At 43.5% G+C, this 16,996-nt stretch overlaps 1 protein-coding gene across 1 annotated transcript in view; it reads left to right on the forward strand.

Annotated features, from left to right (window-relative positions):
* sdccag8 (SHH signaling and ciliogenesis regulator sdccag8) overlaps window positions 1-16,996 on the forward strand; it is a 56,693-nt gene that overhangs the window by 15,687 nt on the left and 24,010 nt on the right. The window lies entirely within an intron of this gene.

The raw sequence follows: 16,996 nt of genomic DNA on the forward strand, positions 1-16,996 counted from the left end.
TCTTAACATAGTACGCCAGACATTTACCGGCCTTATCTCCATGCTCGTAGAACCTCTGTCTGGTGTATTTAAGTTTCTTCTCTGCATCTCTGGTAAGAAGGCAATTCAGCGCTGACCTGAGTGCGGTTATTTCTTGCCATAATGGTGGTGATGGGGAGGCAATATATGTTTTCTCCTTATCCATCAATTCGCTCTCTAAAGATTTTTGTTCCTCCATCCGTTGTCGCTTCTTTGTCGCAGAATACGAAATAATTAGGCCCCTCGCATAAGCTTTGCATGTTTCCCACAAAACAGAGGCAGTAGTAGCTGAGGGGGTGTTGATATCCAAAAACGCTTTAAATTCTGCAGAGAAGTGAGAGGTAAATTCCTCATCCTTAAGAATAATGGTATTAAGCCTCCAGTGGCGGGACCTGTGAAGCGCAGCTTTAAGATCGAGATCCATGATTACCCTAGCGTGATCTGAGATGATTATACTTGTTATGTCGCACGATACTACTGAACCTAAGTCAGTTTTCGGGAGAAAAAAGTAATCAATTCTAGTTTGGGACCTATGCGGAGCCGAAAAAAATGTGTATTGCTTATCGGAGGGGTGAGTATATCTCCAAGCATCCACAAGTCCAAACTCGTCGCATAGAGCATGAAGCGCTTTGGCCTGAGGGGAAGGAGTTGCAATGCTGTGTGGAAATCTGTCCATAAGCGGATTTAACATTAAGTTGAAATCACCACCAATAATAACGGTAGAGTTAGGAAGAAATGGGGCTAATTCCAGAAACATTTTGGTAAGAAAGGTAGTTGGGTGGGCAGGTGGAAAATAAACATTCAGTAATAAGATATTTTGGCCTTGCAAAATCCCTTTGACTATCACGTAGCGGCCCTTCAGATCCTTAACGCAATCAGTTACTACAAAAGGTACATTTTTCCTAATCAACACTGCCACTCCTCTACTTCTTGTAGTGAAGGATGAAAAAAACACTTGTCCATATAATCCTTGTTGCAACTTCAAGTGTTCATTATTATCAAGATGTGTCTCTTGTAACATAGCAACATCTACACCGTCCTTTCTTAGACAAGTAAATATCTTCCTCCTCTTAATAGGGCTGTGAACCCCTCGTACATTCCAGGTGCATATTCGCAGCCTACTCATTATTAGACTTATTCATGTATCACACAAAGCATATTGAGCCAAAGGGTTCACCACACCCTGGTTGAAAAAATAAATAAATAAAATAAAAATAAAAAAGGCATGAAAGAGCTGTGTGACGGAACATTCAAAGAACAGTGATTTGGCAACAGCCCTACTAAACATGTAGGGAAAAACCAATCTCCTCCTGCCCGTCGGGAAAGCCGAAGGGCATTGCACGCGCGTAACTCATGCCTACCCATAGACGAAAACACAGTCCGTCCGGTGCCCGATGGGGTGGAAGATTTCACCTGGTCGCTTATAAGCAGCGAGGACGAAAAAAAAAAGAGTCATATACGCCTAGATTCGGCAAGTACTCACACCGGTTAATTAAGGCATAGTGTGAAGAAAAGGAGTACTCCGGTGGTTACGGGGATTCAGGGCAGCGAGTCCGCGTAGGACGCAGCTGCCTCCGGTGTGTTAAATCTCTTCTCCTTCTCCGTTGGCAAACAGCCTCAGTGTGGCGGGGTAGAGAAGCGCATAATCCACATTCTTCTTCCTCAGGCAGCTTTTCACCTCGTCGAAAGCCTTGCGTTTCTTGGCTACCGCCGCTGAATAATCATTAAAGAAGGAGACTTTGATCCGACTTGTTGGTTGGTTCGGCTGCGTAGCCAGGCGCCGAGCTGCGGCCATCACACGTTGTTTATCAGCAAAGTTGTGAAGCTTCATAATGATGGGTCTGGCGCGCTGGCTGGGGCCCGGCCTCGGTGCTAGAGAGCGGTGAGCGCGGTCTAGTTTGATCTTCCCATTTTTAGTTGTGAGCTCGAGATAGGAGGGGAGCCATGACTCCATGAAGGCGACAACATCATTTCCCTCCGTGCCCTCGGGAAGCCCGACCAGGCGAAGGTTACATCTGCGGCTGCGGTTCTCTAAATCGTCCATGTGGTCTGCCATGTCAGTTACTTGTTTTTCGAGTCGAGCCACTTTCGCCTGCAATACACCTGCCGTGTCTTCCACGCCTGAAATCCGTATCTCGGCGTCTCCCACCCGTGTCGCCAGAGCCTGGATCCGAGACGTCTGTTCACGGATTGCGGCCAGCACAGTATCAACTTTAACATCCAATAAAGTTGTAATGCTGTCAGTTATCTTACTCAGAGCCGCAAGGATATTCGGGTCGATATCACTCCCAGTTTCCTCAGCGTCAGCGGAGATTTCTGTGTCGCTGGCGTTAGCTTCTTCAGGCTCAGCCGCCATAGGACCCACAATGTCGCTAGCTTGCACAACCGGAGCTGTCTTTTTCTTAGACCTGACGTTAGGCATTTTAGAAAAATAGTCGTCCAGACTCATTATAGAGTTACTCCCACGCACATTTGTAACGTTTCACCAGGTGAACACGTATTTTAGACGGATAATCGGGGGACCTCACCGGAGCACAGCGAGACGGGTGTTCGCGCTACGACGCCATCTTGCCAACCCCCTTGGCGCTATGTCTTGTCTTCTCTTCAGTGTGTGAATGTCTGTGTGAATGGGTGGATGACTGGATATGTAAAGCGCTTTGGGGTCTTTAGGGACTAGTAAAGCGCTATATAAATACAGGCCATTTACCATTTTTACCATTCTCTTAAACTTGCTCCTTCATTTGCTTGTGAGGTTTAGGCCCTTAAAAAGTATTAGATTAGGATTAGCTAGAAATATTGGTTTGGGTTAAAACATCCCTCTTCAAAATGATGCTAAAATGATGCTTATCCCACAAGTCAAGGGATAAGCATGCAGGTGGAATTGAGAACTAAGTTTTGTACAGTTAGGTCCATATATATTGGGACACTGACGCAAGTTTAGTTTGGTTTTATTTGTTTGATAAAACATATTACAATTATAGTTATATAATGTACATGGATATAATGTGTAGACTCTAAGCTTTCATTTGAGGGTGTCCACATTCAAATTGGATGGAGGGTTTAGGAGTTTCAGCCTCTTAACCTGTGCCACCTTCGTTTTAAAGAGAACAAAAGTAATAGGACAATTGACTCTGTTGTTTCATGGGCACGTGTGGGCAATTCGTTGATTATGTCATTTTAAATTGAGCAGATAAAAAGCCTGGAGTTGATTTCAAGTGTGGTGCTTGCATGTGGAAGAGTTTGCTGTGAACAGACAACGTGCGGTCAAAGAAGCTTCCCATGCAGGTGAACAAGCCATTCTTAAACTGGGAAAACAGGAAAAAAAACACATCAGAGAAATTCCTACAATATTAGGAGTGGCAGAATCTACAGTTTGGTACAGCGGTCCCCAACCCACGGGCCTTGGACCGGTACCAGTCCGTGAGTCGTTTGGTACCGGGCCGCGAGAGTTGAGGCGAAGGTGTGAAATGTATGGTTTTCAGGGTTTTTATCGGTTTTCAGTGTTATTTTGTTATCGTTTTTATCATTAACTCGGTGTCCCTGTCCCGTGGCGCAAAAAAGGTTGGGGACCGCTGGTTTAGTACATCCTGAGAAAGAAAGAAAGCACTGGTGAAAACAAAAAGACCTGGGCGTCCATGGATGACAACAGTGGTGGATGATCGCAGAATCATTTCTATGGTGAAGAGAACAACCAAGAACAACCAGCCAAGTGAACAACACTCTCCAGGAAGTAGGCGTATTAAAGTCTACCATAAAGAGAAGACTGCATGAAAGTAAATACAGAGGATTCACTGCAAGGTGCAAGCCACTCATAAGTCTTCGTAATAAAAAAGCTAGATTGGAAAAACATCTAATATAACTGAACACAGTTTTCAGATCAACGTCTACCAGAATAATGACAAGAAAAAACTATGGAGAAGGTGTGGAACAGCTCATGATCGAAAGCATACCACATCATCTGTAACACACGGCGGAGGCAGTGCAATGGGTTTGGTGTGCATGGCTGCCAGTGGCACTGGGACACTAGTGTTTATTGATGCTGTGACACAGCACAGAAGCAGCTGAGTGAATTCGGAGGTGTTCAGAGACATACTGTCTGCTCAAATCCAGGTAAATGCAGTCAAATTGGTTGGATGACGTTTCATAATACAGATGGATGATGACCCAAAACATACAGCCAAAGCAATCCAGGAGTTTATTAAGGCAAGTAAGTGGATTATTCTTGAATGGCCAAGTCAGTCACCTGGTCTTAACCCAACTGAGCATGCATTTCATTTGCTGAAGACTAAACTTAGGCCCACAAACAAACAGCAACTGAAAGCTGCTGCAGTAAAGGTCTTTGTGTTCAACCCACTGAATCAAAGCTGAAAGTCAACTGCATCTGAGTTGTTTCATTTAAAAAAATTTGTGGTAATGTACAGAACCAAAATTAGGAAAAAGGTTGTCTCTGTTCTGATTAGAGATGGACCGATCCGATATTACGTATCGGTATCGGTCCGATACTGACCTAAATTACTGGATTGGATATCGGAGAGAAATAAAAAATTTAATCCGATCCATTAAATATCACAAAAGCAGCTCACAAAACTTGCGACATGGCATAACTCGGCTCTTAACTGTAGCACGTCGGAGCAGTATGCGTCACACGATAGAGCGGCTGTGGCGTGTGTTGTGCAAGTTTTCCATTAAATAAAGCCTGCAGACGAGCGGTGAGCGGTAGCTAACATTCTTTAATCCAAACACACAAAGAACAGAAAACCAAGTTGGTGGAGAGCCTGCATGACCACGGGGAGACAGTCAGCAGAGTCTCCCTGAGCCTAGTTAAATATCAGTTAAATATCAAAAGGCAGTGCACAGCTGTTTCACACATTAAGGTTCACACTCCCTTGCTACCTCCCAGAGTTCTGGAAGAGACAAAAGACTCTTCTTGTGGAGTGGTCTGCTTCCCCCAACTTCCTTACTACCCCTCCACCATTTGTCTTAATGAATGAGTGTGGAACATGTTTAAATCCAGTGGCACCAAGGCATTGTACAATAAAATAATGTGATTAATACATAAATAAAACAAATTCCTATAACATTGCAAGACCTGTCAGCTGTCTGGTTGAGCATTTGGAGCCTTGCTACCAAACCGGCATTTTATCTCCGAGGAAGTTATCCCAGAGAGAAGTAAAGCAAGTGTGTAAGTTCATCTCTGAATGTTTGTAAAGCATTCCAGCTTTATGCTTAACACCCGATATATGGAGCGACTGCCTCTTCTCTCCCCCTCCCTCTCCTGCTGCTACTTAAATCATGAAACTGATTAATGATCAGCTGATCGGCTTTTCTGTCGCGAGTCCATCTCTCTTGTTTGTTTATCGCCCACTTCGCGCCAGAAAGAGGAAACCAGCGGCTGAACAACAGCTTGATAATCTGTTGTTAGAATTTATTTAATATTACTTTCTACACCAGAATCCTTTTCTACGCAGCTGACGGCTGGTAACTGTGCAGGGGCGGATCTAGCAAAGTTTAGCCAGGGGGGCCATAGGGCATGAACAGGGAAAAGGGGGCACAAAGACATACTTTTCTTTCTTATTCTCATTTAAAATATCTAGCTTTTAATAAACAATTATCTGCATCTTACACCCAAAGTTTTAATCTGATGTAAAATGCATAGAAGTTCATTACTGTATATAGTAACTATTAAGTCTAATACACCCTAGTAAGCTAGTTTTGCTGGGAGTTTGCAACCCTATTAGTTAGGTTGCTTACTCTTTAAAATACCAGAATAGGGAGGATGGAGTAGGTTTACGTTTATTAGATTGATCAGTATTGCTGAACTATGAAATATTTTGGGTGCACTGTATTTTTTTGCATACAAGTATAACAGAATAGCTTTAGTGTTAGTTTGTTTTTAAACTTGAGTATGAACTTATACAAAATGCAGCAAGATATTACAAAAACAGTTTTATTGATTAAAAAACACACTATATCAGATTCATATCGGTATCGGCCGATATCCAAATTTATGATATCGGTATCGGTATCGGACATAAAAAAAGTGGTATCGTGCCATCTCTAGTCCAGATATTTATGAACCTAACTATGTAAGCCATGAGGCTGAAGCTTCTGTTGGCACTTTACACAAAGCCTTAGGTTTGGAAATAATCTTATTAAGAGGCCTTGGAAAAACACTTCCATTAGTGGGGGCTATACAGAGGTGCATATTCACTGATGTATTCAGAGCATATCCAACAGCGAGGTAAAGACACCATTGTTGATCTGCCATGTATTCTTGCTTTAACCAACAAATAGTTGCAGTAAATAGAAAAGATTTGGTAGACTTTGTACTGCATGAACTAACATCTTTCCTGCCTTTTGGCATCACTTTATATTTTCACAAATAGAAAGAAAAGTGAAAGGGCTGATTAATATTTTCTGATTGTGTAGTTGTTTATTGAAGTCTTTCTTGTGTTTCTTGTAGCTATGTTATGCATGCCATCACTGCATTGCTTTCTGCAGAAAACTTATATATATTTGGTACTAGACCAGGTCTGGTTAGGGCATAAGAGATGATGTATTAGAGATGCAAAAATGTGAGACATTTAAGGCACTTGTGAAATGATGGAATGCACCAAATTGGTAGTGTGGGAAATACAAAAGCAACCATATAGGCCAGGCAAGGAGAGAAGCATACATTGTGTATTTTAAGGCCACAGTCTCCTTTCTGTGACCCTGAAATCAGAAGATGGGTGCAAAGAGACACAGAGCGAGAGGGTTAGACAGACAAAACTCTGGACCAACCGCTGTGACTCTTATACATGAAGTTCCCCAAACTCTATTAAACACGTCACGCTGCTGCGTTCCCTCTGTACCTCTACGTCGTTCTATTTTTTTCTCCCCTCTGTTGTACATCGTGATAGCAAGGTCTGGAAAGGCGGTGAACAGAACTGTGTGTGTGTGTGCGCGAGGGCGGAGAAGTGTAAATGAGGAAGGTGAGGCAGCAGATGCCGCGTCCCGCCAGAGGCTCGCTTTGAGCAGCGAGTGAAATCTGGGCGCGACAAAACTGCTGCAAACCAACTCGGCGGGAGGCCCTTGTCCAATCACGGCCCGGAATAAAAGGGCCGGGGCGCCACGCGGGCTGCAGTCGCTCAGGAGAGGCGGGGGCCATAATGAACCTTCAAGCGCTGCCAGCGAGCACACACACACACACACACACACACACACCACTTGAGCACAGCATCACTCTTTCTACCTGGCATTAAGAGTGTCTAACCACTGTCACCACGAACATGAATGCACTCTGCCTCTAAGGCAACTGTGTGCATGTATTCTTGTGTGTGCGCACATGCTTGGAGTATTCTTGTTTCGTGAACTGTATTGACTTGTTTGCGAGCGTACAATTAGACGAGCGTGCGTGCACGTCTGTGTGTGAATGTTATGTGTTGATACCTTTGGGCTACACCTGTGTCTGTGAAGTTTGATGTGTGTGTCTCTGTGTGACAGCAGCAGTGCAGTGCCAGGTATGAGACTCGCTGTGTGTTTCTGTGTGTGTGTGTTTGTGTGTGTGTGTGCTTGTCTGGTCGGCGGCCATGTTGTTGGGTAGCAGATGGCACCATGGTTGGCAGGGGAGGGGCTGCTTAGCACAACTAATCAGACAGTTACGGATAGGGCAGCTGGGAGGGCCGTCGGCCAGCCGTGTGTGCGTGTGTGTGTTTGTGTGTGTACCACAGAGTGCCATGATGTTGACAGTGGTGGGCCCGTTGGCCCGGTGACGAGACCTTGCCGTGTTCTTCTCTCCTCGCTGTCGGAGTGCCCTCTCTGCCATCGTGCCTCCTCGCCTCTCTCTCTTGCACTCTTCCTGCCTCTCTCGCTCAATCTGTTGAGACCTACTTGTTTGTGTCTTCGTTTTAGCTTTTTTAACTGTCTCCTTTGATCTTCCTGTCACTGCTGTATTTCTTTGGTTAACTGTTCAAAGGTTATGTTAATTTGCCATGAAACAGTTATTAAAATACTAGCAAATTTATACTGAAACCATTTTTGTACAGTTTTAATGGAATTGGCACTATACGTATAAAAATGTGACCCCTTGAGCAGGATGTTATGTTGATGTTTATTGACTTCGTGAAGTAGGTCAGTGTCTGAATGCCTTTTGAAATCATGCATAAAGTCACTAACATATTTCGTTTTCACCCGTGATCTTAATAAATGTATCTTCCTTCTATATTGGTGGTTCTTATGCTCTGCTTATGAGTCTTTTCCCTTTATTCTACCTGAGTGTGGATAACATTAAAGGAAATTTACCAGACTTGAGGCATCTGACTATCAGGTAATAGATCTAAGATGGTTCTTAGAACAGCATTACTACTGCATTAGTACATATGACTTTATGGCTTTGGCCTTACCAGGTACTCCCTGATCTCTTAAACATGTGTTTCATGTGCTGCAATTGTATTCTGCAGTGATTTTATACGATTAAATACTATTATTTTCATCATGCATGTAGGTTTAAAACAGTTTTCCAGTTAGGTGCAAGTGTGGATAGTTTATGTGGGGAAACACAGTAGTTTGAGCATTACAGAATTGCAATACAGAGAGAACTCATTCTTGTTAGGTTCTCAGCCAGTGCACACATTTCTCACTAGTATTCACAACCTAAGTATTATATATAAACATGTTATATGTTATGGCTGATAACTGATAATGTGCAGCCATGGTATACTGTCCTTCTCACTCTTAACTCAGGAGCTTATTTATGTCTTTCGCAGTTAAAATGTAGATGCTATAAATCCACCAGAGAATATTCACACTCATTACTGTAAGTATGAAGATTGTTAAGCAGGACTGTAATCTATCCATCCGGCGAGGCTGAGAATGGATAGAAAAGACAGATCGCTGACTGTGAGACCTCAGGCAAGATGGAGGCAAATCTGTCGGCTACAACTGTTGCCACCCCAGCCAAGTGTGCCCTGGGACACTGGCCTACATACACACACTACTGCTAGAGGACAAAACGAAAGGGAGTACCAGCCCCCTGCCATCCATCCACCATCCACCCTTCACCTCATTCTGTACTCATCTTTTGCATATCTTTCTAAATAGGTATGGTGAGAAGGGTTTACCAGTAGCTCTATACGTTTTAGAGGATTGTGCTGAAGATCCAGTGCAGGTCGATTTTGAAATCTGTGTTTAAAAGTGTGTGTTGTTTTCGTGTGACCGTGTCATCTGTTCAACTTTTGTGCCTTTGCACACCCCTGCTGTGAGGGTGGCAGGATCAGTGGCGCTACCCAGTGCCCACTACCCAGTAGGCCCAGCTTTCATCCAACATGACAGAACCTCTCTCTGCCCCCCCCCCCCCCCCCCCCCATTTCTCTTTTACCTCTCTCATTCTCTTTTACCTGATTGATCTATCCTTTTGTCGTTTCATCCTCTTTTTTTCCTGCATAGCTGCTTTTTGTTCAGTTTTTTTCCCCTTCTTTTGCCTTCGTTCCATCAGCTTCTCTCTGTTACCCTGGGTGGACACAGCAGTGCCAACCGGTGCCACATAGGTAGTGGGCCAGTGCTGCCCTCAGCAGATTGTACTGGGAGTTGATCACAAAGAGCAGTAAGGAACAGAAGGATGAAAGATAAGATTGGAGCAAGGTAGCAGCTAAGTGGAGATGGAAGATACAGCAGGACAAATACTGAAAGGGGAGAGTGTCAAAGAGTTCAGACGGCATAGGAAAGTAATAATAATTATATACTGGGAGAAGACAGAAGGATCTACTCCTGCAAGCTAGATCTGAGAGATCAAATCAGGCAAAGCTGATAAAACCCCAAAACAAAATAAGAAATGTGATCAGTGTGGCTATAAGCACTAATAGGAGAAGCCCATGAAGGAGTGCTGTCCACTTTGGTGTCTATACATGACACCAGCAGCAGAACTAGCAGAAAAAACATGAAGAAGGACGATTTCTCCCCTTCCTGAGGTAATATAAAAAATTGCATTATTTGACCACTTTGGCCATTTTAATGAGTGAAAAAGCTTTTTGCTATTGGTACTTACAGCCATACTTTTAACATGATCCAATCAACTCTCCATGGTGACAACTCTGTAACTGCTAGGCCTCTTCATTGGCACTTGCAGCTACATTTCAAGTGAATTAATATAATTTCCCTGCAGTGTATGTTGATGTGCTGCTCGTTCCAAACAAAGTGCCGTGCGAGCCAGGTTAAAGACGCCTTGACCTGATCCTGACAAACAAAGTGATCTAGTTGAGACCATAGACTGTGACATCACGCATAGTTTTCTGATTTCTGTATTCTGAAGCCTCAAGATTTGCTGTCTTTGGCAGCACATTATTTATTTAATTAGTTTTATTTTATTTTATTTTTTATTTTTTTTACCATAAAACCATATCTGGACAAGTTGGAAGCTTGTTTTGCAAGCTGTATTAATAAACTGAACAGGTGCAATGTACCGACAAACATCTGCTAATTAGTACTAAGTACGTAATGACTAATGATAAGGTACTAATAATTTTCACTCACCAAAGCACAACTTCTTGGATAGTCTGTACACAGCAAGCTGTATTATTTGTCAGATAATTGCATTAAGGATTGCATCAGCAGCAATCAGTGATACCAGTTAGCAGAGGTGAAGCCTAGCAAATCCTGCCCGGCTACAGCTCCCTGTGCCGGGACAGTTAATCAATGCAACCACTCCAGATGCAAAATGTATGAAAATTTAAACTTGTAAAGTCGTTCTGAATAATTCAAAAAGGAAAAAAAAATAACTGTAAAGTATTTTAAGAAGAGGGGGCTCTGGGAATTTGTTCGACTTTCTTAGGCAGCCTCAAGTGGCCACCAGGGGAACTGCAGTTTCTGGCAACTCTAGTGGTTGCTACTTGGTAAAGACACATCTGATTATAAAGCCCAGGGGAGAGGAGAGACGTTGTCAGAGACACGAGGTATGAAAGTAAGGAGATGATTGAATTCACTGACGATGATTTGGGTGCATAAGGAGAGAAAGGTGGTGCATAGTCCTTTGAGCCTGTTACCTCCAAGCACACGACCCACTGTGAAGGCTGGTGGGTGTTTTAAATAACATCATGCATGTCTCCAGTAAGAAGTGAATTCCGTCACAGGTAGACGGTGCTCACGCCAGCAGAGATAAATTTGCTGTAGTACACAAGATTTGGACTTATAGTATAAGTACCTTTCTCACTCTTTCCTCTCTCTTTTCTCTCTCTCTTTTTTTTTGTTGCATTGCATGTAAGTTAAGCATTTAACAGTAAGACAGTTGTAATCACAGATTTCTTTCTGTTTATTTGGGTAATTAACCAGAACCTTTTCTTATTATATTTGTCCCATAAAATTCACACAACAGGTATTAGACATACACTTTAAAAGATGCCTAATGAGAGGTAGCCTGGTTGAAATAATTAATTTTAAGCAGTCGTTTACCTTTTCTGCTAAAATAGATTTGACCTCGAGCACTGCCACATATGCTACCCACAACTATTTCTGCGGGGCACAGATTTGACACTGACGTTAGGTCTTTGGTTTCTGGATTGGGTCAATATGAGAGCATATTGTACGTATGCTGTGTGTTTATTTTTAAAAATCACAGATGCCTGCGCTGCCAGGCCGCTTTTCTTGTGTTAAGACCATCAGTCATCTGTGCCAATTAAGATTTTTAAACTTCTCTCGCTCTGTTTTGTGAGCAGATAGATGATGACAGAGGCCAATCAGCCACTAATTGCTTCAATCTAGAGCTGGGTTTTTTCTCTGAGGGAATGTGTGCTGTAACAGCAAATGTTTGTTTCTGCAGGGTCGTGTCTATTTGTAGCCGTCTGTGTGTATATGCATACATTTATTCATATGCATGGGAGATTAAACAGCTTTTCAGATGAGCGAAATTGCACACTTTTTTTTGTGCATACTTTTGCATATGTGTGTTACGGTTTGGGAGGCGAGGGGGTATATAAATTTTTTATTTTTTTTTTTTTGCGCTACTTTTAACAGTTGCAGCTTTCTGCTTTTCGGGCACGATTTGCTAACCACTGACCTTGGTGTCGGCGGGGGGGCTTTAGTGTTCCTTGAAGAAGAAAAGAGGCTTGGGCCGCCCGCTGTAAACAAAGTTGACTTGCCGACAGATGGATTGAATGACAGAGAGGCTAACTGAGCCAGGAATGGGCCTGGCAGCATCGCACCGAGCGGAGAGAGAGGGAGTGAGGGAGAGAGAAAGAGAAAAAGAGAGAGATAAAGGGGGGGGAGGGGGGAGAGAGAGGGGAGAAGAGAGAAGAGGTGGCCAACAGGAGAGGAGGTGTGAACAGGTGCAGGGCCGCTGAAGGAAGAACCAGCAGATGGAGAGAGACACAGCCAGTTTAGTTACAGGAAAAAAAGGGTGGGAGGGAAAAGAGGAAGGAGGAGGGAGAGATGGGAACGGGAGAAAAAAAAGGATCGGAGCAGAGATGAGAATGCTCTGGACAGATAGATGGACGGATATCTATATATATGTATGTGTATGTACATGTATGTGTATGTACGTGTATGTACATGTACGTGTATGTACGTGTATGTACATGTACGTGTATGTACGTGTATGTGTATGTATGTGTGTATATATATATATATATATATATATATATATATAAATAAATAAATAAGGCTGGGTGCAGAGTAAAGAAGCAGTGAGGCTGCATCAGGCCGCCTCTGTGTTGGATGTGCTTGCTTCACGGAGTCGGACAGCAAGATGAAGGGAGGGGTGCCGCAAGGAAAAATGTGGGAGCAGAGTGATTGACTTGCATCACCCAGAGGTTTAATAAAAATGTGCTAAAACACATTGAGGTGCGTGTGACAGGAAATCGTGTGACAGGAAATCGTGTGACACTCTGCGTGGTCTGCCACACGGAACAATTCAGATGTTTATTGTGTGCGACATCACCGATACGCAGCGCTGCAAATGTTCAATATGTCACATTATTTTCTCTGTATCGCACTCATCGATTGTTGGCAGTTACCAGTTAGACGGGCCTACACGAGGCCGCTCGCTCACCGTCTCTCTGTCGCACACATAAACATCGCACTCGCACATAAGCAGAAATCATCTTTGTAGTCTTGCGTATCAAACTGTTGAATATTAATATAGTCTGATTGATGCAGTCTATCATAAATAACCGTGTATCTACTGGAATTCCTCCACCAGAGTGAATCATCACGAGTGTCACCGTTTTGAGCAGTTGGAGAGCAAATAATTAACAGTTGTCATTTTATAGTATACTATGAGTTTATTTCAGTAAAATCTTACTGACTCGATAAATGGGGTGGAAATTAACTGTGGGTTTTTTATAGCTATGTTCATATAAGAGGCAAAATAAAGGGAAAAACCTGACCTAGATCTGGTATGCTGTGTTTTGCTAGGGTGATTTGACTTCATTTGTGGCCTTAAAATGAAAGAAACTATCTCCTAAATGTAACATTTCTATTCTGGTGAGGGAGGTCTCTTCAAAGATGGCAGTGCTCCCTATCCAAGGGTCACTGTACAGGCTGTAAATTAGAAAAAAAGGTGTTAGGACCACCTCAGTTAAGCCTTTTGAGGACCTGTGAGAGATTGCATCATAAAGAGATGATAATTGGAGGGACCCAGAAGAGTTAAAGAGACTCGATGAATCAGTGGCAGGGTGTGCCAACATTTTCCTTTAATTAATGTTATAGGTGCTTAAAAATCCAATTCAGAAATCAGTGTGTTTTATTGTTTATTCTATAATGACATCCTAGTTACATGTGAATTACGTAAATCTGTAATTCTTCAATTAAAATGTTACATTGAACCGCTAATTCCATAATTGATAGCATCTTCTGGTTCTGGGCTCTCGTAGGTATTTTACCTGCGCAGTAGAAATGCTATTATTTGTCTTTGTCTTGATTCTTCAACTCTTTGCAGAGATCATCAGTACCTGCAACATTCAGTCCTTTTTGTTGCAAACAAAGCCTGCGTCTTCACATGTTTTTTGCTATAGGCTCAGTTCGCAGTCTGTTCACCTGTATGTTAATTTCACACCTGTTATTTTGCACCACATAACTATTGCAGAGCATAAATCTGAATATTCATTCATTTGAGGAATTGTTCTTTTTAGCTTATCGCTTGTTTTTATGTAGATAATTAATATACGATACACGTCAATATTTTACACTTTCTTTACGTCGTAGTGCGTTGAATAAGTTGCTCCAGTTTTTCCTTCATCAATCTTGTGACTGCTTTTTAAGGATTTGAAATTACAGCAAAATATAAACTAAATGATTGTTTTCCCCATTATCTCCGTGTGTGTGTGTGTGTGTGTGTGTGTTCGTATTTTTATGCTTTAAATATGCATGTATATGTATGTGAGTTATATAGTGGAGAGTTGATTCTGTTTTTACTTTAGTCAGAACAGCGGTCAGTTGTGTCTGGCGTTGGCGAATGTCTCCAATTCCTCCAAGTCCACCGTCTGACTCCAATTTGTGCTCGTTCTGTGATAAACCACGGCATTTGGTGGTTCTGGCGTGGGATGCCGGCTGCACCATGGGGTGCTGCAAACTCCGCGCTTGGTCAGGCCCTGGCACCCCACATCTAATGGGCAACAGCTTGAATAGTGCCCACTTAAGCAGGCAGTGTGGACTGGGCTCCCTCTTCTTCCTCACCACTCCAGCCAGCTAGTCAGCCAGCCACCGCCTCTGCCACCTCCCACTTACCCAGCAGCCACTGTACCTGGACGCAGCCCCAGAGCCATTCCAGCCTACCTTAGGCCCCTGGCCCATGCAGCTCTCGCCATACTTATCAAGCTGTCCTACTGTGCATCAGGCCAGGCATATACAAACAGGCCCAGCTATCTGCTAACTGAACAGTCAGTCTATTGCCTCCTAGGCCCAAACAAGAGTTCCTGCCACAGGCAGCATCCCAGAGCCCATTCACCAATTAACTGGAAGGCAGATTAATGCCCAAGGAGAATTCTACAGCTCCAGCCCCACATATTCAGCCTCTGCTCTACCCGTCACTCCTTATGCTTGCTCCAGGGCTTGGCTTTTCGCTGATACCTCGCCTTCGCTTTCTCTTTTTTATGCTTTAATTTGATAGTGCTCAACAGCAGCCATTTTGTGACAGCATTTTGCAAGTAAACATGTTGCACTGGATTAGAGGTACAAAATGGCGCAGGGGAGAAACAACCGCAAAAGTTTGATCTGGCAGCTCCAGTTTGATCTTTGGTGAGGCATTCAGGCTCTTGTCACAGAGATACAAGTGCTCGCACCCAACTTATCGAACCGAAACCTAAACTCAGCGCACTTCTTTGGGGTTTCTTCACCCAGGAACGAAAGCTTCCAGTCCGTTTGTTCAATTCTCTGTCCTTAACTAGGTCGTACTTCTGAGGTTTGGTTCTGTAATTCAGCACGACCAAGCAGATGCCAAATGTGAAGCTCTCTGTCTTTTGATTTCCTCTCCTCAGTTTTTATCACCCTCCTCTTCCTCACCACCACTCTATTGCTGACTGCTGGAACTTTCTGGCGATCTGTCTGATGCTAATTGGTGGGTAAACAGGTCTGGTGTGAGCCCCCTCCACCACCACCCCCCATCCCAACCGCACACAAACGCACACTCATAGAAATACACAAATACACACGGCCCCCTGGAACCTCTTGCAGGACCAAATGGCTGGCAACGCCTGCCCGCCATCTCCCGCTGAGCCCTGGTGTGCGCTTTGGTGGCTCAGGCTGCTGTTCAAGCCCAGCGGGGGTTCATTCACTCACACACACACTCATACGCGTACAGACACACACAGTCTCCTTGTGTCCCCTGCACACCCGCCACCCGCTTTCACACCCCAGACAGCAGGACAGCAGGAGAACACACACACACACGAAGGAACAGACAGACGCGGTCACTTTAGAGATGCAGGCCAAGCGCTGTAGGGGAGAAAAGTTTTCACTTAAACTGGAGAATTCTCTCTTCATTAGCGCCTTTGGACTTCAGGAAGAGTTCTGTTTATTTGTTCGTTTTTTTCCGCTCTTTGTAGTTTTTCTTTTCTTTCCTTCTTTGTCTGTCTCTCTGTTGTTTGGGTACGTTTGGACTTAGTTGAGATAGAAAGTTTGGTTCAGACAGGAACAAAATGTGCCGCTGTTCAAAGCCAGAAGCACCTCAGCTTGAATCGTACCTGTTCTATTCTATTCTGATACTGACACAAATCTGAATGCAGTTTAAAGTTATTTGACTCCTTCACGTACTTACAGAGATGACAGATCAGCTGACTCACTGTTGTGTGTCCTCAGCATTAGTGTAGCATATATCACAGTGATTTACCTTGTATCAAAATGCGCGGGATGGCAGTTTATTCGAGTGTTGTGTGAATGAGACAGCTGCTGTATCACTCAGGGGTCTCTAAGCTGACAGTGGCCTGACACATTTACCCTTCGACCCCCTCCAAGTCTTTTCTGTCATCGTCCTTTCTGCCCTTCCTTTCTTTCTCATGTTGTACAGTATGTGCTCTCCTCCTGCTCCCTCTCTCACCTTGGTTTTAGCAAAAAGCCTGTCTGACATCATTCACACACACACACAGACGCATAACGTTTTCTTTTTATAGAAACGGCTGCAGATACGACCTGGTGGATTCTTGTCAGGTTGCTGGGATTCACTTGATAAATGACCCCGATTACATCGTAAGCCTTTGTGCATTTGTTACTGGACGCGTGGGAAGTCTGAAACATCAACAGTAATGAAGATGATCTGACATTTAACTTAACGCCTAGTTTCCACGTCTCAGTTTGAGTGCAGTTATTTAACGTACTCCTTCCAGAGCAGATTGCACGCAAGAAATTTGTTTCTCGGTGTGTCAACAAACTAATCTCCTTAGTAACCAGAAGCCACTTAAATGCACTGATTGACATGTCTGTTAATGCACAGACTTGAACTTGATCTAAGTGTACAAATTGTCGTCTGCATTATGTTGCAGGAGTAAAACATTAGACCCATTATTTCTGCAATTTT

This window comes from Copadichromis virginalis, linkage group LG13, assembly GCF_057382275.1.
Source record: "Copadichromis virginalis isolate Kocher_CV1m ecotype Utaka linkage group LG13, C_Virginalis_male_GT1.1, whole genome shotgun sequence".
Lineage (NCBI taxonomy): Eukaryota > Metazoa > Chordata > Actinopteri > Cichliformes > Cichlidae > Copadichromis > Copadichromis virginalis.